The sequence below is a fragment of the Drosophila yakuba genome, chromosome 2L (genome assembly GCF_016746365.2).
Source record: "Drosophila yakuba strain Tai18E2 chromosome 2L, Prin_Dyak_Tai18E2_2.1, whole genome shotgun sequence".
Lineage (NCBI taxonomy): Eukaryota > Metazoa > Arthropoda > Insecta > Diptera > Drosophilidae > Drosophila > Drosophila yakuba.
In genome coordinates, this window is record NC_052527.2 from 22908978 (window position 1) to 22931383 (window position 22406).

Genomic DNA, 22406 nt, shown 5'->3' on the forward strand with positions numbered 1-22406 from the left:
TAGTGTAATAGCCATTTCACATTTTTGGCTTATATAGTAAGTGTACTTTTCACATCCGGCATAGCAGTTGAGATTTCCTAACATATATGTACATATATCGATATCGAAGAATACGCAGAATGGGTGCCCACTTTGCTTTAAGTAAAATTATTGCGTTTTGAGATCTTCTTTTGTCCATAAGCGAAAAGCCATTGGAAAGAAAACAATAAATTAGCAAATTTATAGAGGGAAAAAAGTTTTATATAAAATAATTGAAAATTTAAATGGAAAAGTTTCCGTCCCTATAAAGTATAAACATACGTGATCAGGATCACGAAGATAGGCATTTGCATTCATGCACACATACAGCAACAGTTCAACACACACAACAAATTAAACATAATATTTAACAATCTAACCAATAGTTAATTTAATTTGAACTTCAGAATCCTGTAAACCAAAAATCCCTAAATCCAAAAACCAGAAGCAACAAAAAAGCTGAAAAATATGAAAGGTAAAAATGTAAAAACCCAATTGGTAATAAAAAAAAAAGGAACAAGGAAGATATAAGCGAGATAACAGCCCGAGACTTAACAGCAGCACAATGGGAGAAATTAAGGATGTTCTGAGTCGTTTAGATGACACGATTATGGCTCTGACAACCAAGATAACTGGGGTTAAAGAACAGAAAGGTTAGAAGAAGCGTAATGCATAGGGTCCGAAAGTGAGAGTTTAATTAAATGAAGAGCGAACAGCAAAACGCTATGCCAAAGGTGTGGGTGCGAGAGGACTACAGAGAGAGGTGATGCTCACGCAGCTTATCTGCACAGATACCAAAAACTGAGGTGCCGTATACTAATTGTTTCTCCAATGTTGGCAATACCATAAGTTTTTTTTTTTTTTTTTAAATCTTCTTATTTATTGAATCTTTCCTTTTACTTAAGAGACTAACAATAAGTTTTCAAATCTTATTCTAAGCTAGCTAATTATCATTTTATGAGATGATTTGTGCTATGTGGCCTAACAAATTTAACGCTGGGCTGGTTGATCGTTGCGGTGCAGTCGACTTTGGCTGCATACTCGAAGAAGTTTTCTTGCAAGGGGATTTGAATGTGAGCCTAGTTTTTCCTTGTATTTTACTTTTCTCTCTGTCATTGTCTCAATGACAAGTTTTATTTCTAGGTCCTTGTGTATATTCTCGTTCCGAAGATACCATGGAGCTCCAGTTATGATTCTCAGAATCCTAGACTGTGCTCGCTGTATGATGTCGATGTTGCTTCTCGATGCATTGCCCCATAGCTCGGAGCCATAGGTCCATATGGGTTTAAGAACGGAGTTTTACAAAAGGACTTTGTACTCCAATCTTAGGGGAGACCGAACGTTTATAAGCCAGTGTAGATCCTTTGCTCTTAGTCTCAGGTGCGTCGTCTTGGCCTCTATTTGTTTCCGCCAGGTGAGCCGCTTGTCCAGATGAATACCTAAGTATGTTACGTCATCGGCTTGTGGGATGCGCGTGTGGTTCATAACCAAGGGCGGGCAGCTTTGGTTGTTAAGGGTAAACGTAACTTGTTTGCATTTTTGTTCGTTTACTCGTATGCGCCAATTTGCAAGATAATTCTCTACACATGTTAAATAGCGTGCTAGTTGCATCGTAGCTTTTACTCGGCATCTGGATCGCCTCAGTATTGCAGTGTCATCAGCGAATGTGGATATTGTTAACTGGTAGTCTGTTGGGTGTATAGAATTGGACCTAATACACTTCCTTGGGGCACTCCAGCTTCTATAGTACAATTGCTTGAAGTGCTTGAACTACATCTATCCGCGAACACTCTTTTGTATAAGTAAGGCTTTAGAAGCTTATGTAAGTTTTGAGGCAGCAGTTTGGTTATTTTTAACATAAGTCCATCCAACCATACTCTATCGAATGCTTGTGCAACGTCTAAGAATAAAGCTGTACAATATTCCCGATGCTCAAAAGCAGTGCGAATTTCCGTTGTGATGCGGTTAACCTGCTCAATAGTTCCATGTTTTGCCCGAAAAACAAATTGGTGCGATGGAAGTGTGTCGTGTGTTTTAAGGTGGGGACTGATTCGTAGCAGCAGTGCTTTTTCAAATAGCTTGGAGAGACAAGTGAGTAGGCTTATTGGCCTGTATGATGATGGCTGTGTTTTGTCTCTTCCAGGCTTAGGGATCATAACTATAACTGATTTCTTCCACTTTTGAGGAAAGTATCCAATTTTGGTAATAGCGTTGAAGAGTAGGCAGATTTGTAGAACTGCACACATTGGAAGCTCGATGATCATTTTCGGTGTTATTAAATCGAAGCCAGGCGATTTTCCAGTCTTCAGTTGCTCTCTAATGACTTTCGTTATTTCGCTTGGCCGGAATTCTATGGGATCTTGTGGTGCTAAGTCAGATGCAGTTAAGGGTGGGAGAGTAAATGAGTTAGTGGCTGGATTTGGTTGGAATACCTTTTTGAGATGATCAGCGAAGGCTCTTGCTCTGTCCATGTCACTACGAGACCAGTTTCCGGTAGAGTTACGGAGGGGTACGACAGTTTCTGCTGGTGCCTGCAGATTCCTGTGGGCTTTCCACAAAGAGTTTTTTGTGCTGGTGGGCGTGAGATTCTCGATGTAACGCAGTTGTGCGTCCGCTTCTTTTTTCTTAAGCGCTTTAGTAAGTCTGCGAGAGGCTGCTTTTAATCTACTCTTTGCGCCAGGTGATCTGTGCACAAGGAGTTCGGTATCTCGACTTGTCATGTTGAACTTTTTACTGCATCCGTGGGTATCTTGTGGAGTTGACGCTTTTGCTGCTGCAACTAGTGTTGATTCTAGGCTACCAGCAAACTGATCGATGTCTTGCTCGGTTTTCAATGAGCTAGAGAAGTCGGTATGTGAACAAACATATTTTTTGTACCTCTCCCAGTTGGTCCTGTTGCTTGTGAGTCTATATGGCCGCTCGATGTGTTGCAGTTGGTACAAAAGATTAAAGAGCACCGGGCAGTGATCAGATGAAAGTTCTGAAAGTGCCTCAGCTGTAATCATTGATTGGGATATCCTTTTGGTGATGGCAAAGTCAATCAAGTCTGGAATCTTTTTAGGATCTGCTGGCCAGTATCTAGGCGTACCCGGAGAAACATAATTAAGCTTGTTTTGCGGTTTAATAATTGCGTTGTATAGCTGTTTTCTTTTAGGGGCCGCTATCCGAGATCCCCAGTACATGTGCTTGGCATTCCAATCACCAGCTGCAACAAACCTTTCACCGAGCGAGTCGAAGAGTGTTGTGAATTTGTCCTCTGGGCAATAGACAGCACCGTTATAGCATTGGAGGCTTATAGAGGTAGATTGTAGGCAGTCTTCTTGCCAATTACTAACAAAGTGGTGTTTGATTCGCTATCGTATTAGTATGCCAGTGCCTCCATGGGCCTTGCCATCCGGGTGATTCGTAAAGTAAAATTTGTATCCTGGTATTTGAAAATTGTACTTTTCAGTAAGGTGAGTCTCTGAGAGTAGCATAACATCAATGTTTCTGTCGGCTAAGAACTGAGCATGTTCAAGCTTGTGCCGCGAAACGCCATTAGCGTTCCAGGTTGCTATTATTAGGGGAGTCATTATACTGTTTTAGAAGAAACGAGCATTTGAATAAGGATGTTTTGGTTCCTCATAAGCTCTTGCATAGTTGTTTGCATGAAGGCCATAAAGTCTTTCATGCTTTGCTGCATCGAAAGCATAATCGCTTCAACGCCAATTGGCTGCTGTTGCATGTTATCGTGAGTGTTTGTTTGATGAATGGGGGTGTCCGCTGCTGGTGTTTGGATCCCTGATTTTAGTGCACTTGCAAAGGAAATATTTGGCGCTGTTCGGTAGCTGGTGGACAAAGGGATGTTAGTTGTACTCGGTTCCATTGCTTTGTTAATTGTTGGTGTGGTACGATCACGAACTGAAATCACTCGTTTGTTTAGGCGACTCTTAAGATCCTTGTAAACAATGCATCCTCGCCAGTTGGCTGTGTGGTTTTCGCCACAGTTGCTGCATAATTTAATTGAGATGTCATCCTTGTTCTTAGAACAGTTTGCGGTACTGTGAGCATCGCTGCAAACGACGCAGATAGATTTTAGGGTGCAGTACGCTTTGGTGTGGCCATATTCTTGGCAGTTAGTGCACTGCACAGGCTGCTTGCGCTTGTGTGGCTCTTCGACGGTTATTCTCCGGTGCAGTAGAAACTGTAGTTTATAAATAGGATGTACTTCATTTTTGCTGATTCTTTGACTCGATGGCTCCAGTTCGACTTTGAAGAGTGGCTGCGGCTCTTTCTTCCTGTTAAGAATGTTGATCACGGTTTTTGCCTTAAAGTTTTTCTCCTTTAGTGCCTCGATAATTTCGAATGGGGTCACTGATGATTCAATTCCTTTAATGACAATCTGCAATCCTTTGGCACTTTTAAGCTGGTAGGTATAGTAACTCTTTCCAGCTTCATCCAGGTACTTGGTCACTGATCGATGGCTAGACTCATCCGGAGTCTGCACTTTCGTTTCATGCATGTTTCCCTTGGTAAGAGGTATAACGTGGAACTTGTTTTCTCCGATGATCGTAGCTAGTTTGTTAACCAGTGCACTTGAGGTTTTCTCTCGTATAAATATTGGTGGCGGCTTAATCCTCTTCTGCTCCTGTTCTTTGATAGGATGCACTTCGCAGTCATCCAGTAGTGCAAACCTATTTGAGGTTGAGTTGTCAACGTTGGTGCGATTTATTTTCGGCTGATTGCCAGCCTGTTTGTGTTGTGGGCTTAGCTTTCGCTTTATTTGAATGTAGCGATCCAGCCCTGTTTGAAACAGTTTTGTGTTTTGTTTTGGTTCTTGTCCGCTTTTGTTTTCTAGAGTCGGAGACAGTGCACTTGCTTTAGTTGTTGTTGATTCAGCAGAAATGTACACAGCTTTCGGTACTGAGCATAGTGTTGTTGTTCAGGTTCACATCGTGCAGTCATAAGCATTGGTGAGCAAGACCGCGTTCGTTTGCTTTCTGCAGGTGCTAGGTCAATGGCCCGATGGATTGTTTGGCACTCGCGGGCGTCAGACACGACGGTGAAGTATGCATTGTTTCGTTGGAGAGAAAGCCGGCGCTCGTCTTGCTCCTTTTGCCGCTGAGCGCGCAAATCGAGTTGGCTCATTTTGGAACTGTCGATTTGTTTGTTGTCTATTTAAATTAGCTTTTGTTTTAATTTAATGTTTCCACACACAACAAATATTATAGATTTGCAATTTAACATTGCTAATAGCGTCTTTTCGCTGATATGTGTAATTTATTTTGTTTTATTTATCAATAATATTATAAATAACATACATTTAGGAGCTGCTGGCGGCAGCCGACATACTCCCTCCGTTGGAAGAGTTGATTTCAACAGCATGGTTGAGGGGTAAAAGGTGGCAAACACAACTTCTTCACTGCACGCTTTGTCAATCCTGTTGCTGTATGATCCTTCGGTACGCCGATTCGGTTTCGGTCACTGAATCTAACGAAGTCCTCTCCAGTTAACTATATAATCGAAGCCCATTCAGCGCACGAATATGAACGTTGCATTTATCCGAAAGTTCACAAAGCCTTGAACGATACCACTCTGCAATGCCCATAGCTCTAAAATTACAGTGATGTGTGCCTGAAATACCAAACGAAGATTAGTAAAAGTATTTTGTAATAAATCCAATCTGAAATTTTCAGGGAGCGAATGGTTTCCAGCGCTGTGCCCCTCAGACATGATCGTGGATGCTGTAGCTCTTCTAGTACCGTTGTTTGTAAGATCAGGATGGCTACCTATTATCGTCGTAAATATACATAGAAAAAAAGTCTAGCCAGTAAGTCAGCCCCGTTTTTAAATCTCCCCCCCGGACCGATGAATTATGGGTCACGAGAATGTCATTAAATCGCTCACTCAATTCACTTTCAAATTCCGTAAAATCCAGTTCTTCCAGCTCGTTAAGAAATTTTCTAAATAATTGCTGAAGGTCATTGATCAGCTCCTACGGAAGAACGGACTCGTCAAGCGAAATTAATACAGAGCTAAGGAGTTCGCTAATCGTTCCACTCTATTATAGAATGCAGTCGCCTTTCGCCTCAAAAATGTCACCCTGTTTAATCAGCGGTAACGTTTCCAAAATATTCAGCAACTATGACAGCAGCTGACTAAGCGGCAGAAACAGCGACTCTAAATTCAGTTCAAGCGGAAAGATGAGCACAAAGAAGATTTAGCGACAGCTTCCGCGCACAAATATAACTCTTTCTGTATAAGACACTATTGTGGTTCAAAAATCGCACTCAGCAACAACAGCGAATTAATAAAAGTTAAAGCTTTAAACAGCTTTGTATGATTTGCACTATATATTGTTTATGAACAATTAACGTCGGGGTCACCAAATGTTGAGCTCATAAACTTTTGTATTAGCTATTTTCGAGCAATAAAATTGACGTTTTAATGTAGTGATTTCGAACGATTATGTTTTATCGATGCGCGCATGTTTAGGTTACGAAAGCCAGAGCTCAATTAATTGCAGAGCAAACAGCAGAACGCTAAGCCAAAGGTGCTGGAGTACTAGAGAAGAGAGCTTAGATGCTCACGCAGCTGATCTGCATAGAGAACGAAAACTGAGGTGTCGTAGACTAATTGTGTCTTCAATATTGGCAATAACATAAATTAAGGAGCTGCTGGCGGGTGCAAGACCCAACAAATATAATATTTTTTTTGTTTTTCTTTCATTAATAGGTTTTTTTTTGTTTTTACAATTATATTTATTTATTGTATTTATAGTAAAATTTATATAACAAGAGAGAACGCTATAGTCGAGTTCCGCGACTAATTGATACCCGTTACTCAGCTAGTGGAAGTGCGAAGGAGTCTTCAACACTGTCAGTTTTTGTGAGCGTTAGAAAGAGCGTGGCAACATGAATCAACAACCTCGCGCTGCGTCGATGTCTCTGTATGCTTAATCTCAACTTTCTAGCTTTTGTAGCTCCTGAGATCTCGACGTTCATACGGACGGACAGACGAACGGGCAGGCGGACGGACAGACGGACGGACAGACGGACATGGCCAGATCGACTCGGCTATTGATCGTGATCATTTATCTATTCTTTTCTTCGTTTCTTTATCTATAAATAGTTACAGTAAATTATTTTACTCTTAAGATTAACGTATAAATCGTTTTTTTATTGAGGATTCACTCAAAGAGTTATTTAATATGGTGTTAGTAATGTTTATTTAATAAGTTTACGTAGGAAGGTATACCTTTATGGAATCGTGGGTCCATATAATTGACCAGTGTTTTTTTGCTCAAATTAAAACGCTCTTGAAAAACTTTTAGTAGACTTGATTTCGATAGGGTAACGTAATTTTCACCACTTAATTTTTTTGTCGCTTCCTTAACCCCGTCAACTTTTTTTTCCCGTGAAATAGAATTTTTGTTTTTAGTTTTGTTATTAATAGTTTTGTATTCTATATCATTTTTAAAATTAGTTATGGTATGACAAAAAAAAACAGTTTTTGTTCTTATTACAGCAAAGATGGACTTTGCATTTAAGGTATTTGGATATAGGAGGTCCTGTCTTACACATCTTGCAATGTCCATAGTACTTAGGGATACTATAGAGCTAGCCCTTTTAGCATTCGATGGATGAAAACATTAATAGTGTTAGTACGAATGTAATAGTGTTAGTACTCTGTAAAAGCTCCACTGCAACGTCCGTTTAAAATGTAAGAAGCGGTTTTGTTTTATTCGTTTGGTCAAATATAAATGATTTCTATACAAAAGCCAGGCATTTGTAACCGATCTCCCCAGGCATTAATAATTCCTGACCACTTCTTTGAACGGTAATTAACATTGTAGACCTTCCATGAGCATGTCGGCAAAACATTGTAGACCTTCCATGAGCATGTCGGCGAAAACAACTCCTCCCATACCATTGTGGTAAGAAGCAACAATCGCAGGTCTTGAAACATCAATATATTTTTTTCCTTCGGATTCTACCGTTTCCATATCCCAACGGGTTGATGACTTTCACATGAGGATATATGTAGTTGAACTGTCTTATTGTCAAACCATTTCTTACATTCAATATTATAGTTGAGCTCACATTTTAAAACAAACGATCCTATTCCACGTTTTTTAATTCAGCATCCGAAAGCAGGTCGTAGTTGCCTATGCTGTTCTTACGTACAGTACCAGTTGCAAAATTGCCCATTCCCTTTAACGAAATCAGAAGGCTTGCTAATGTTATCCAATAATTTAAAAAAAATTTAAAATTCTTGTGCCTGGGAACCCCTATTGCCAAAAATAACACTACATCCGAAGATATTCTCAATCCATATTTCATAATTAGTATACATTAAGTCGTATATTAACACAGAGTTATTAAACCGATTGCCACTTTATTCGATAGAAAAAAATAATTCCATTTTGTGTTAACACTTTGCACCAGTGACTTAATCCGATCTTGTGATATGCCCTTATCGTCGTGTAACTTACGCAGCGTGTACATAGCTGTGATTAATGTGTGTTAAAATTGTTTTTGCTATGTCTTTTGCTACATCGTGTACATTGTATGCGTAACTAAGTTTGAAAAAGCTTACATGTTCTTCTAATAGCTTTAATACAGACAGACTGTAGACAACTATCCTTAACGAATATGCAATAATTGTTAAATTGTTAAACCATTACAAGTGAACGCAAACTTTTTTATTCCCGTTACTCGTAGAGTAAAAGGGTATTCTAGCGCTCTTCAGAAAAATTTTTGTGCCAAGCCAACTCTAACGATCGCAAACCCCCAGGAACTGTCACTGCTATAGTCTCTTCTTCGCCCTTCCAATTCAATATTCAATATTCAATATTCCAATATTCAGCTAACGGATATCAGATAGTCGGGAAACTCGACTATAGCGTTCTCTCTTTTTTTTATTATTTTATTTACTGCACTGCACAACAATATGACGTCGGGGTCACCAATGTTTGCGCTGCCAGGGGTTTGGCAGCTTAATATACCCGTTACTATGAAAACTAGAAAGTTGAGATTCAACATGCAGACTCCAGAGACATAGACGCAGCGCAAGTTTGTTGACCCATCTTGCCACGTCCACTCTTACGCCCACAAATCGCTCAAAACTGCCGCACCAATACTTTTGAAAAAGGTTCTGATATTTTTTGACATTTTTGTTAGTCTTGTAAATTTCTATCGATTTTCGAAAAAACTTTTTTCCACGCCCACCTCTTAACGCCCACAAAGTGGCACGCCTACACTTTTGAAAAATGTTTTAATATTTTTTGACATTTTTGTTAGTCTTGTTAATATCTCTCGATTTGCTAAAAAACTATTTGTCACGCCCATAATTCGCCAAAAACACTCAGTGCTGTCAGTGCAGTGCTAGTGCACTTGTACTAGCTAAGTAACGGGTATCAGACAGTCGGAGAACTCAACTATAGCGTTCTCTCTTGTTATACCCGTTAGGCTGACGGCAGAGTGCGCGCGAGAAGCGAAGCGAAGCGATAATATTGGGTGAGAACGAGCGATAAAGCTCTGCAGGCATTTTTAAGTGAAATCGCTCGAAATATGTCAGAGTGAGAGCGAGGCGAGTAGCGAGCTCAAGCGATAAAGCTAGAGAGCAGTTTGCAACCTGCTTTATCGCTTCAACTCGCTCAGAGCGTACGATTGTTTTGTTGCATTCTGTGCTTTATTTACCGTTTGCTTTCAAAGCAAGGGTGTATAACAAAATTTGGCCAATTCTTCATGAAACGACTATTAATTTTATTTAATATATAATCAAAAGTCGAAATAGACATACGCGTATAGTTAAAGAACCAATCTGGGTAGTTTCGCAAATCATTGTATAAATTGTTGAATTCCCCTTTTTCATTTCATTTCATTTTAAACAAAATTTATAGTTGCACTTGATGCGAAAAATTCTTCGTCCGAATCCATCTCGTTCACATTTTTGAATAAAAGAAAGCAATGTAGCTCGCTTCTCGTCTCGCTCTCACTCTGTCATCTTCTCGCTTTGCTCATAGCTTCTCGCTTCGCCTTGCATCGCTTCGCTTCGCTTCTCGCGCGCACTCTGCCGTCAGCCTTACTCATACCGACCTCCTACGGAAGACCCACCCATGGAACTGGGGAGAGGACCAGCGGGCCGCGTTCGAGCTTCTGAAGAAGCTGCTAACCGATAATTCCAGGCTGACTTGTCCCGATTTCTCGACCAAAAAAGCGCTCCAGACCGACGCAACTAATTACGGATTTGGCGGGGTCCTCACCTTCATGGTCGACGGACAGAAACGGGTATACCCCTACGTCAGTCGCGGGCTGGGTGCCGCCGAGTTGAACTACTCACCCACAGAAAAGGAGTGTCTCGCAATCGTCTGGCGAATTAGGAAACTTAGATGTTACTTCGAAGGCTACCGATTTGACGTCATTACGGATCACTGTAGCGCTTGTGGCAAGACGAATCGGGCGGCAGGCCAGAAAGGCGGTGGCTCCATCTACATGTCGTTCCCGCGTCGAAACAAGGGGCAGACGAAGAAAGTCGGGGGAGAGCTTTAGCATAGGAAGAGGCAACATAGGCAGCTGTCAAATTTCGGCAAATACCGTAGGTTTGGCTGGAGAGAGCGGAGATAGCTTCCCAGCTAGATCAACTCGACGCCAGCTTTCTTTTCCAATTTGGCTGTCCACAAGGTTAGTTCAAAGTTAAACGGAACCAGGAGCAGGCATATACGGGAAAACTGGCGAAAGAATCTTATAAAGGAATACATCTACAGGCAGCGCTGAATCCAGTTTCAGGGTAAGCAAGGCCGTGGAAAAAGCGTGGAGTTTGCGATTGTGCAAGGTGCATTTTTTTTATCTAGGTTTGGCGCTAAATATATAGCGCAAGTGCGAGCCAAACGGACGGCTTAACATCGAGCCAGGTGGCAGACATTTTCCTCGGAGAACGACGGATCGCTCAGCCCAGGGAAAAACGAAACGGCGGCTCGAAACTCCCGTAGCGAGGAGCTGCATTTAGCTGATTACTAATTAATAACCTTTGAATTAGGCCTCTGAATGGCAGAAAAGGGTTGCAAGCAGGCATAGATACGTCCCAATTAGGAATCGCGGCAGCACACAATTTCTTTTCCATTTCGGCGGACTCTTATTTTTGGTTAATTACTCTTAGAGAGCCATCGATGACGTAGAAATCTCCACGTTCCATTTTGTCGCCATGTTCCCCTTGCGCACTTAAAGAAGGGAACGAGAAGAGGAGGAACGAAAAGGAGAGGGGAGAATAACCAAGTCCAGCAGTTGCAATCGCGGTTTCTTGTTCGGCGGGCGAGCAAAAGTTTTGTCGCGCGGTCTGGCCGTAATTTGGTGAATCCGACCAGAGGAAAATCCGCTGATCGACGGCGCGGGAAAAACCCCCTTAGTGAGCGAGAAGGCCGGAAAATAGTGGAGAGATTTTTTTTGTATAGTGGAATAAGTTATTATGTAAATGAAAAGTGGCAGTGCGAAGGAGAGAGGGAAAGATAAGGAAAAGAGTCCATCATTTTTTTTAGTGTCCCTTATGTGCTCCGTCTTCTTCTTCCTTTTTTTTGTTTCTTTTGTTCAGTTTTAGCAAGCCTATGATTAAGCAATAAGGCACAGTGGGTCAAAGACCAATACAGAGAGTGAAAAAATATTTAAGTTTCCCACAGGTGCGGCAGACTCCAACGGAAGCGCTTTCGTCGGTGGAACTCCGGATTGTTGGTGAGTGATTAAATCACGTAATTGCAATGGCCATGATCAATGAGGTATACATAATTTGGTGAAAAAGAAAGAAAGTAATTACGTCTGAATTTTCGATTCCTTGTCCCACTGTCCGCCGCGAGCGAAATTAGGTCGAAGTTTTAGAGCCTCTGAAGAAAAGGAAGAGGAGGAATGCGAATTCAAGGCCAAGGCCAAGAGTGGAATGTCGGAATTAGAATCTGATTTTTTTCTGTTTGTCCGTCTCTCTTTAACTCTCGCACATATGTATGTTGTTTTTGCCACCAGAGCAGCAATCGCTCTCTTTATTTGATTTGTTTAATTTTAATATTCTTAAGTTCCATTTGGGTGCCTATGGCACACTCGAAATTAGTGGAGATCTAGATATCGAAATTTTCTCTATTATTCGACTCGCATACAATTCTGATAGTTATTTAAGGTCCCACCTTTTTTCTCGCATGCGATTTTTACTCATTTTTGTTTACGTTTTGTTACTGGCGCATGCACTTGTCGCTAGCCTCCATGCTGAATTACCCATTTGTTAGCTGTAAGAAAATTCTCTTAGTGTGTTACGAATAAAATTTATAATGTGCTAGAAAGCTTTTCGTTTGCCTATGGCTAGGATAACTCCCGTGTGAATATGTGTTAGTGATCTTAAAAGGGGCCGTCCGAGTATATTGTGCAATGCAGATTTTTGGAGAAAGGCGGCCAAGGCAGGGCGGGCATTAGCGACCTCGAGGCCATCAGAGGATCGCAAGGAAGATGGGGAAAAGTAGTTGTCGTCCGATTTTCTGTTTTATGTTGAACTCTTTCAGCCCTCAACCAATTCTTGTCGCTGCACGCGAAGTTATTTGAATATTAAGAGGAAGATCAGGCTGAGGTATAGGGACAAGACCACCACCCCAAATAGCCGACAAGGAGCAGCTGGACCATTGCGCGTGCGTCCCGAATACCTCCCATCACCACCCAAGCCGAGTAGCAATCCGTTACAGTAATAATTATCTTTCTAAAAAAATCTGGCGCCCAACGTGGGGCCTGAAAGTCGTTTTCACTAGTCGAAAAACATTGGTATCAACACCAAAACACCAACACATGCAGAAAATTCGTCTATTCATCATTTTCTTAAATTTTTGGGAGGACAGTAGGATCACGGTGGGCTGAAACTGGTGTTGACCTTTCAGCCAACGGTTGCCGCGACACTCACCTCAAATCTATTTCTCGTCTCAGTTTAAGCGCGTTATTAGGTGCATAGGATCTATAGCCTGTTAACTTGTCCGCAAGCTCAGAGCTAGCCACGCCTGATAAAGTGGGTAAAATAGAGACAAATCTTTCTCTTTAATTTCTTTCCGGGATTTGCAGCAAAGATTAATTATGCGCGTTGGACTGACAGGCGATAGAGTTATAAGTAACTCAACTCCTGGCCACGGATAATTAGTCTGAGCTATGGACTCCAATTTGTTTACGGTCGAACGGCGTCGCGTTTGTGAGGTGAATAGGAGTCACAGTTGGTTTTTCTTTTAAAAGAAAGCTACTGGCCACGCTTCACAACGAAAACGATGTACCGATTCGCCAAAGTAGGGTATATTTCTGCTAATTGAATCTGAGTTTGGCTGGCAATATATTTGTTGTCGTTATCGCAGTTTAGCAAAACATAGCCAATTAACTCTGCATAAGCAGCAAATTTCTAATCTCTTTTCAGCTATCTTTTACCCAATCTTCCGAAAGTTGCTAACATTATTTTTGCGGGGAGCAAACCTATGCCAAAAGGCAAATTTTATTTATGATATATCAAATCTCGTTTTATCGCTCAAAAATCTTTTAAATACTTTATATCTGTTTAATCTTTTAATATTATTAGGGATAAAATATCCAAATTAAAAGCAATCTTTATCTTAGTCTTTATTATAATATTTCTTAAGCCCAAACTAAAGTATTTTTTTTACTGGAAGCAATGGCCGATTCCGAGGGAGCAGCCGCAACAAGGTGTCCCCTATGTGAAGTTAGTTTAGAAGGTGGGAAAATTTACCGAACCAAATGTGGACACGAGTTCCATCAGTCTTGCATAGTAGCACATTCAAAAAATAAAACTACCTGTCCCACGTGCAACACGGTGTGTTTTGATAAAGCGGCCACACCATCTCAGAACACCAGAGGTCAGAAAACACAAGTTTTAGTAGCAAGCGAGCAGACTCCGAGTGGCTCTTCAAACTCAGCAGGGTTGGGAAAGGCTCAAACAGAGTTGATCCAAAGCGCGGTGGTCAACGCTGTCCAGTCCATGCAAAACGATTTGCTCGTGCAGTTGTCGAAAAAAATGTCCGAATTAATTCAGGCAAATCTATCTGCCCAATTTCAGGCCACTGCGGGCGAGAGTCAAGAAAGGGATTTGAGAAATAATTCTTTTGGGGATATAGTATTGGACCAGTTGGGTGGCCAAGCAGGCTCGAGACGCGAAACGCCAAGGAGCAACCATTCGGACCTCAGCCAAAGGCCAGATAAGGTTGGCCATATCGTAAACAGTTGGAAGCTTCGGTTTAGTGGGAATCCGGAAGGAATTAGTGTCGACAATTTTATTTATCGGGTAGAGGCGCTGACTGGCCAAACTTTGGATGGTAATTTCTCAGTACTAAGCAGCAACGCTAGCCTTTTGTTCGAAGGGAAAGCGCGAGATTTCTACTGGAGATGCCACAAACAAACCCAGAATCTCAGATGGGAATCTTTGTGTATGGCGTTGCGGAAGCAATTCAGAGATGCACGCACTGATCTGGATATCCGTGAAGCTATTCGTGATCGGAAGCAGCGGGATAAGGAAGGCTTCGATTCTTTTTGCAGTGCTATAGAGGATATGGGTGATAGCTTGGATATGCCGTTAACCGAGTTGGAAATGGTTGAGATATTAAAAAGAAATTTAAGGCCAGAAATTCGACATGAACTTCTTAATCTCCCCATCCGCACAGTGGAAAAACTGAGGGAAGTATGCCGGCGTAGGGAAAGCTTTTTAGAAGACGTACGGAAATCCCAAGGGTATCAGAAGGCTGTTCCATACCGAAAACAAGTTTGTGAGCTGTTGGAAGAGCAATTGTCCGATAATGCGTCCGAGTTTTCCGAGGCGGAGGGCGAAGCAGAAATTGGAGCTATGGCTTTGCTCTGCTGGAATTGCCACAAGGAGGGTCATCGCTACCACGACTGTGAAGCGAAGCGCAAAATATTTTGTTATGGTTGTGGGAAACCAAATACGTACAAACCTTCGTGCCCTAAATGTCAAAAAAACTCGAAAGGGAACACACAACCGAGGCCATCGTTGTGTGTTCAACGCCAACGCTCGTCGAGCCCAAAATCAAACCCATAGATTGTTCCAATGCAGCTGCACAATCCAGTTCAACGATGGTGTGGCCAAGTTTAGTAGATTTAAGTTCAAATTCCCCAAATATGCAGACGTATCTAGAGCGTCAAAAGTCTCATTCAAGGAATGCTCAGCGCATGAGAAATTACTGGGCAGCCCTCAAATCAATTAATGCAATCAGGTTCAAAGATAAGGATAAACGCCCATATGCCGAGGTGCGAGTTTTAGATCGCATCGTCTTGGGTTTATTGGATACAGGAGCAGCAGTAAGCGTAATAGGTGGTAGTTTAGCACAGCAGATAATTAGTCATCGAGTATCTTTTAAGCGCGGATTATTTTCGATAAGTACTGCAGATGGGAAAAAGCAGGAAGTGTTAGGACGAATAAATACTCCGGTCCGATATAAAACTCAGGAAAGAAATCTTGAGCTTCACCTAGCACCATCTCTTAGCCAAGATTTAATTTTAGGCATTGACTTTTGGTCTAAATTCGATTTACTGCCGCCAGAGATGCAAGTTTCTGAAATAGAATCTACAACACATGATCACTGTTTTGCAGTGCGAGAGTTTACAAAAAGTCATAGGCAAGTTTCCATCTTTTGCTGAAGTCGGTTTAGGTAGAACTTCTATTCTCTCGCATTCAATTGATGTGGGGGATGCCAAGCCGGTAAAGCAACGGCATTTTCCGGTCTCACCGGCTGTAGAAAAACTCCTGTACGCAGAGGTGGATCGCATGCTAAAGCTCGGGGTCATTGAGGAGTCCGACAGTGCTTGGTCCTCCCCAGTAGTTTTAGTGCAAAAGCCCGGAAAGGTTCGGCTTTGCCTGGACAGTAGAAAGGTCAATGCGGTGACCAAAAAGGATGCTTATCCGCTCCCGCAGATAGATGGAATTTTGGGTCGACTTCCAAAGGCTATGTACATATCCAGCCTAGACCTTAAAGATGCCTATTGGCAAGTACCGCTCGACCCAGATTCTCGCGAAAAGACGGCATTTACAATACCTGGAAAGCCACTTTATCAATACAAAGTTATGCCCTTCGGACTGACCAATGCTTCGCAAACAATGACGCGACTAATGGACAAAGTCATTCCAGCGGAGTTGCGAAATGAGGTTTTTGTCTATTTGGACGATTTATTGATCGTGTCGGACAGCTTTGAATCGCATTTGAAGGTATTAGAGGTTGTTGCAGGGCATGTAAAGGCGGCTGGACTCACGTTGAACGTAGAAAAGAGTAAATTCTGCATGCGCTCCGTGAGGTATCTTGGACATATTGTCGGAGAAGGGGTCATAAAAACCGATCCCGACAAAGTATCAGCCATGACCGATTTCCCTCTGCCAAACTCTCTTAAAAGTCTCCGGAGATTCTTGGGCATGGTCGGCTGGTACAGAAAATTTATCCAGAATTTTGCGTCAGTAGCTTCGCCTCTGACCGATTTGTTGAAGCCAAGACAGAAATTCGTTATGACCGCGGAAGGAAGGCAGGCATTCGAGCAGTTAAAAACAATGTTATGTTCAGCTCCGGTTCTGCGCAGTCCGGATTTCGAAAAACCTTTCTTTGTGCAGTGTGACGCAAGTAAGACTGGTGTCGGCGGAGTCTTGGTGCAGAAAACTTCCGATGGCGACGAATATCCGATAGCGTTCGTATCCAAGAAGCTAAATAAAGCTCAACGCAATTACTCTGTGACAGAGCAGGAGTGTTTGGCGGCGATAGTCTGTATTAACAGGTTCAGGGCTTATGTGGAAGGCCACGAGTTTACGGTCATTACAGACCATGCCTCCCTCAAATGGCTGATGTCTCAGCCGGACTTACACTCGCGGTTGGCTCGTTGGGCTCTGAAGTTGCAGCGGTTTAACTTTAAAATCGAGCATCGCAGTGGCAAACTAAATGTCGTGCCAGATGCACTTTCCAGAGTAAATGAGGAGGTCGAGGCATTGGAAGGTAATAGTGGTTCTCTGGTCGATTTGGACTCAGAGGTGTTTAAGTCAGCAGAATATGTGCATTTTGTAGATCGGCTCAAAGCGAATTTGGATAAATTACCCGATATAAAAGTAGTCGATGGCTTGGCGTATAAGAAAACAGAGCATGCTACGGGGGATTCCCTGAACGATCAGTTCATCTGGAAGTTGTGGATTCCGAAGGATTTGGTCCAGGATGTTTTAAAGAATGCCCACGATCATCCTATGGCTTCACACGGGGGAATTCACAAAACGCTAGAGCGAGTTCGGAGGCATTGTTATTGGCCTGGGTTAATAAAAGACGTAAAATCATATGTTCTAGCTTGTGATACCTGCAAGATGACAAAAGCTCCTAACACAGTTCAGAGACCGCCAATAGGGGTTCCTCCAGAGTCGGAAAGATTCTTCCAAAGATTATATATAGATTTCTTGGGCCCGTATCCCCGCTCTAGAAGCGGGAATATTGGAATTTTCATCGTTTTAGACCATTACTCAAAGTTCGTTTTTCTCAAGGCAGTCAAAAAGCTGTCAGCCGAGGTGGTTATAAAATACCTGCAACAGGAACTATTTCACACGTATGGGGTGCCGGAGACGATTATTTCAGACAACGGTTCACAGTTTAAGTCAGACCTATTCCAGAAGTTTATGCGTGAGTACAGAGTCAGTCATATTCGCACAGCAGTGTATTCCCCGCAATCAAATGCGTCTGAAAGGGTAAACAGATCGGTGATAGCGGTCATAAGATCCTATGTTCGGCCTGATCAAAAAAACTGGGACGAAGAGCTAAGTAGTATTTGTTGTGCTCTACGATCGGCGATTCATTCCAGCTTGGGTACTACGCCCTATTACATGGTGTTCGGCCAGCATTTTGTCGGATCTGGGTCCACCTATAAGTTGTTGAAAGTCTTGGGTTTGCTGCAAGACCATTCGGCAGTGTTCTCAAGGGAAGATTCCTTAGAGTTAGTGCGCAGCAAAGCTATCGAGGTGATGAAGAAGCAGAACGAAAAGAACGAACGAAATTACAATCTTCGGTCCAGAGAAGTTTCCTACAAAGTTGGCCAGGAAGTGTTCTACAAGAACCACAAGCAGAGTAATTTCCAGGCAGGATATAATGCCAAGTTAGGCCCCAGCTACCTCAAAGCCAGGGTGCGGAAAAAGCTAGGTAATGCCTATTACGATATAGAGGATCTGCAGGGACATTTGGTTGGACGATACCATGCCAAGGATCTGAGGCAATAATTAATTGCCCCAAGCTTGGTGTGATCAGCCTTGGGAGTGTCACCCCCAAGTCCGATCTTGTGGAGGGGGCAATTTGTAGCGCTTGTGGCAAGACGAATCGGGCGGCAGGCCAGAAAGGCGGTGGCTCCATCTACATGTCGTTCCCGCGTCGAAACAAGGGGCAGACGAAGAAAGTCGGGGGAGAGCTTTAGCATAGGAAGAGGCAACATAGGCAGCTGTCAAATTTCGGCAAATACCGTAGGTTTGGCTGGAGAGAGCGGAGATAGCTTCCCAGCTAGATCAACTCGACGCCAGCTTTCTTTTCCAATTTGGCTGTCCACAAGGTTAGTTCAAAGTTAAACGGAACCAGGAGCAGGCATATACGGGAAAACTGGCGAAAGAATCTTATAAAGGAATACATCTACAGGCAGCGCTGAATCCAGTTTCAGGGTAAGCAAGGCCGTGGAAAAAGCGTGGAGTTTGCGATTGTGCAAGGTGCATTTTTTTTATCTAGGTTTGGCGCTAAATATATAGCGCAAGTGCGAGCCAAACGGACGGCTTAACATCGAGCCAGGTGGCAGACATTTTCCTCGGAGAACGACGGATCGCTCAGCCCAGGGAAAAACGAAACGGCGGCTCGAAACTCCCGTAGCGAGGAGCTGCATTTAGCTGATTACTAATTAATAACCTTTGAATTAGGCCTCTGAATGGCAGAAAAGGGTTGCAAGCAGGCATAGATACGTCCCAATTAGGAATCGCGGCAGCACACAATTTCTTTTCCATTTCGGCGGACTCTTATTTTTGGTTAATTACTCTTAGAGAGCCATCGATGACGTAGAAATCTCCACGTTCCATTTTGTCGCCATGTTCCCCTTGCGCACTTAAAGAAGGGAACGAGAAGAGGAGGAACGAAAAGGAGAGGGGAGAATAACCAAGTCCAGCAGTTGCAATCGCGGTTTCTTGTTCGGCGGGCGAGCAAAAGTTTTGTCGCGCGGTCTGGCCGTAATTTGGTGAATCCGACCAGAGGAAAATCCGCTGATCGACGGCGCGGGAAAAACCCCCTTAGTGAGCGAGAAGGCCGGAAAATAGTGGAGAGATTTTTTTTGTATAGTGGAATAAGTTATTATGTAAATGAAAAGTGGCAGTGCGAAGGAGAGAGGGAAAGATAAGGAAAAGAGTCCATCATTTTTTTTAGTGTCCCTTATGTGCTCCGTCTTCTTCTTCCTTTTTTTTGTTTCTTTTGTTCAGTTTTAGCAAGCCTATGATTAAGCAATAAGGCACAGTGGGTCAAAGACCAATACAGAGAGTGAAAAAATATTTAAGTTTCCCACAGGTGCGGCAGACTCCAACGGAAGCGCTTTCGTCGGTGGAACTCCGGATTGTTGGTGAGTGATTAAATCACGTAATTGCAATGGCCATGATCAATGAGGTATACATAATTTGGTGAAAAAGAAAGAAAGTAATTACGTCTGAATTTTCGATTCCTTGTCCCACTGTCCGCCGCGAGCGAAATTAGGTCGAAGTTTTAGAGCCTCTGAAGAAAAGGAAGAGGAGGAATGCGAATTCAAGGCCAAGGCCAAGAGTGGAATGTCGGAATTAGAATCTGATTTTTTTCTGTTTGTCCGTCTCTCTTTAACTCTCGCACATATGTATGTTGTTTTTGCCACCAGAGCAGCAATCGCTCTCTTTATTTGATTTGTTTAATTTTAATATTCTTAAGTTCCATTTGGGTGCCTATGGCACACTCGAAATTAGTGGAGATCTAGATATCGAAATTTTCTCTATTATTCGACTCGCATACAATTCTGATAGTTATTTAAGGTCCCACCTTTTTTCTCGCATGCGATTTTTACTCATTTTTGTTTACGTTTTGTTACTGGCGCATGCACTTGTCGCTGGCCTCCATGCTGAATTACCCATTTGTTAGCTGTAAGAAAATTCTCTTAGTGTGTTACGAATAAAATTTATAATGTGCTAGAAAGCTTTTCGTTTGCCTATGGCTAGGATAACTCCCGTGTGAATATGTGTTAGTGATCTTAAAAGGGGCCGTCCGAGTATATTGTGCAATGCAGATTTTTGGAGAAAGGCGGCCAAGGCAGGGCGGGCATTAGCGACCTCGAGGCCATCAGAGGATCGCAAGGAAGATGGGGAAAAGTAGTTGTCGTCCGATTTTCTGTTTTATGTTGAACTCTTTCAGCCCTCAACCAATTCTTGTCGCTGCACGCGAAGTTATTTGAATATTTAGAGGAAGATCAGGCTGAGGTATAGGGACAAGACCACCACCCCAAATAGCCGACAAGGAGCAGCTGGACCATTGCGCGTGCGTCCCGAATACCTCCCATCACCACCCAAGCCGAGTAGCAATCCGTTACATCACCTAGCCTTCAAGTGGCTCGACCAGATCGAAAACCCCAAGGGCAGGAATGACCCGGATAAGCCTCGAGGAATCCCGCTGTTATTGAATACAACGGAAAATGCAAAAGGTGAAGGACGAACCACAGAGCTTCGCCGACTACATCGTCCAGAACGGGCAAATCTATCGTTACCTGGGAGATCTACCAGCGGATCAGGACTGTGTACCCTGGAAACTGTGTGCCATCCAAAATGTAGGCAATGTAGAACAACGCAAACAGGCCGGGAAGATGCTGACTCGCTTTTTGTGGATTTCGTTGGACCGGAAACAGGGAAACACAATGTTACTATTTCTCTTCAATTCCATCTCCAAATGGGCATAACTAGCCCCACTACGGAGACCCACTGCCGCCACGTTAATCAAAGCGTTCCAAACGCATACTAGCCAACTTCGGGGCCCCGAGAAAGTATGTGTGCGACAACGCCACCCAATTCACCAGTAAGGCGTTCAGCGCGTTCCTGAGGGACCCCAGAGATGACCTCCAAGACACTGCACCGTATTGCCCACGAGAGAACCCAAACGAACGAGCAAACAGAACAATCAAAACAATGATATCCCAGTTTGTGGGGTAGAACTAGAACAACTGGGACGTCCTCTTACCCGAGATTTCGTTGGCGATAAATTCCAGCATTTCGTAGTCAACCGGGTATAGTCCCGCTCACATCCTATAAAACTGGGAGCCACGCCTGCTGGTACGACTCGGGATCCCATGGATGTTAGACGAGATCTATAGTCACAGCGAGAGATACGCAAGAAGACTGGACAACCACTCCATCCACCTGGCCAACAACCTTCTGGACAACATCCAATCCCGTAGACGCCTGCGAAGAACACACCCACTTGACCTCACCCAACATTAAGATATACATTTAACCTCTACAGAAGTACATCTAAGGTACTTCCCTTATGTTAATGTCCCCCACGTAAACATTTCATTATTGTCTACTTGAACAGATTTTAAATTAATGTACACACACGCTAAAACAAAAAAAATCTTTTAAAATCGTAGGTCATTTGTTTTGTCATTAGAAAACTTAATTTTTAAAATTCTTTAAATAGAAAACTTGGGAGATTTCCTTGATAAAATATCAATCAGCTTAGTGCCGACTGCCCTTTTTTAATTGACGTTAATATAATTACGTATTAGGCCCATTACCCAGGTCGTTCGAGAGGGTCGAGTCCAAATAGAGCAGGAGCGCAGATATAATCGTAACGCATTTGGCGGTACGGTGCGAAATTATCGTTTGTTTGTCGATTCAGTACAGAGGGGTGGGGGGAACTGACCGGAAAACGCAATGTCAACGCTGCCGACAAGCCAGGTGGCTTGAGAGATTCAAGTCCTTACGGCTTTCTATGACTATTTTTGGGTCTCGGGAGAAGACCGCCTAAAGAGCCAAGAAGAGATTTTGTCGTCCAGAGTACAGAGAACTCAGAGAGGAGCAAGATCCAATCTTTCGCAAAATCGAGGAGCAATGGCAGGCAAAAGTTCTTCTCGTAAAGAAGTACCCACTCTTTCAAACGTAAAGACTTTTTGTCTGTCAAGAGAAATATACAAGAAGTCTCAAGATGGGTGGCAAAGAGTCTAAGGCCTCAGACAATACAGCCAATGATCTCAACATTGTGGAAGTAATCGACCACAAAGACGAGATCCTGGCCGTACAGCATACCATTGCTTTCGTCGCGGTGTTGTTGGTGTTTCTGGCGATATTAAAATTAGTAAAGACCTACAAGCGATCAGTGCGTCGTGGAAAGGATTGTG

At 42.9% G+C, this 22406-nt stretch overlaps 1 long non-coding RNA gene across 1 annotated transcript; it reads left to right on the top strand.

Annotated features, from left to right (window-relative positions):
• Positions 1-9531: 9531 nt before the first annotated feature.
• Positions 9532-12287, top strand: LOC120320609. The gene is made up of 2 exons (XR_005560140.2): positions 9532-10788; positions 10853-12287. It is a non-coding gene; the product is annotated as an uncharacterized LOC120320609 (long non-coding RNA).
• Positions 12288-22406: the final 10119 nt, after the last annotated feature.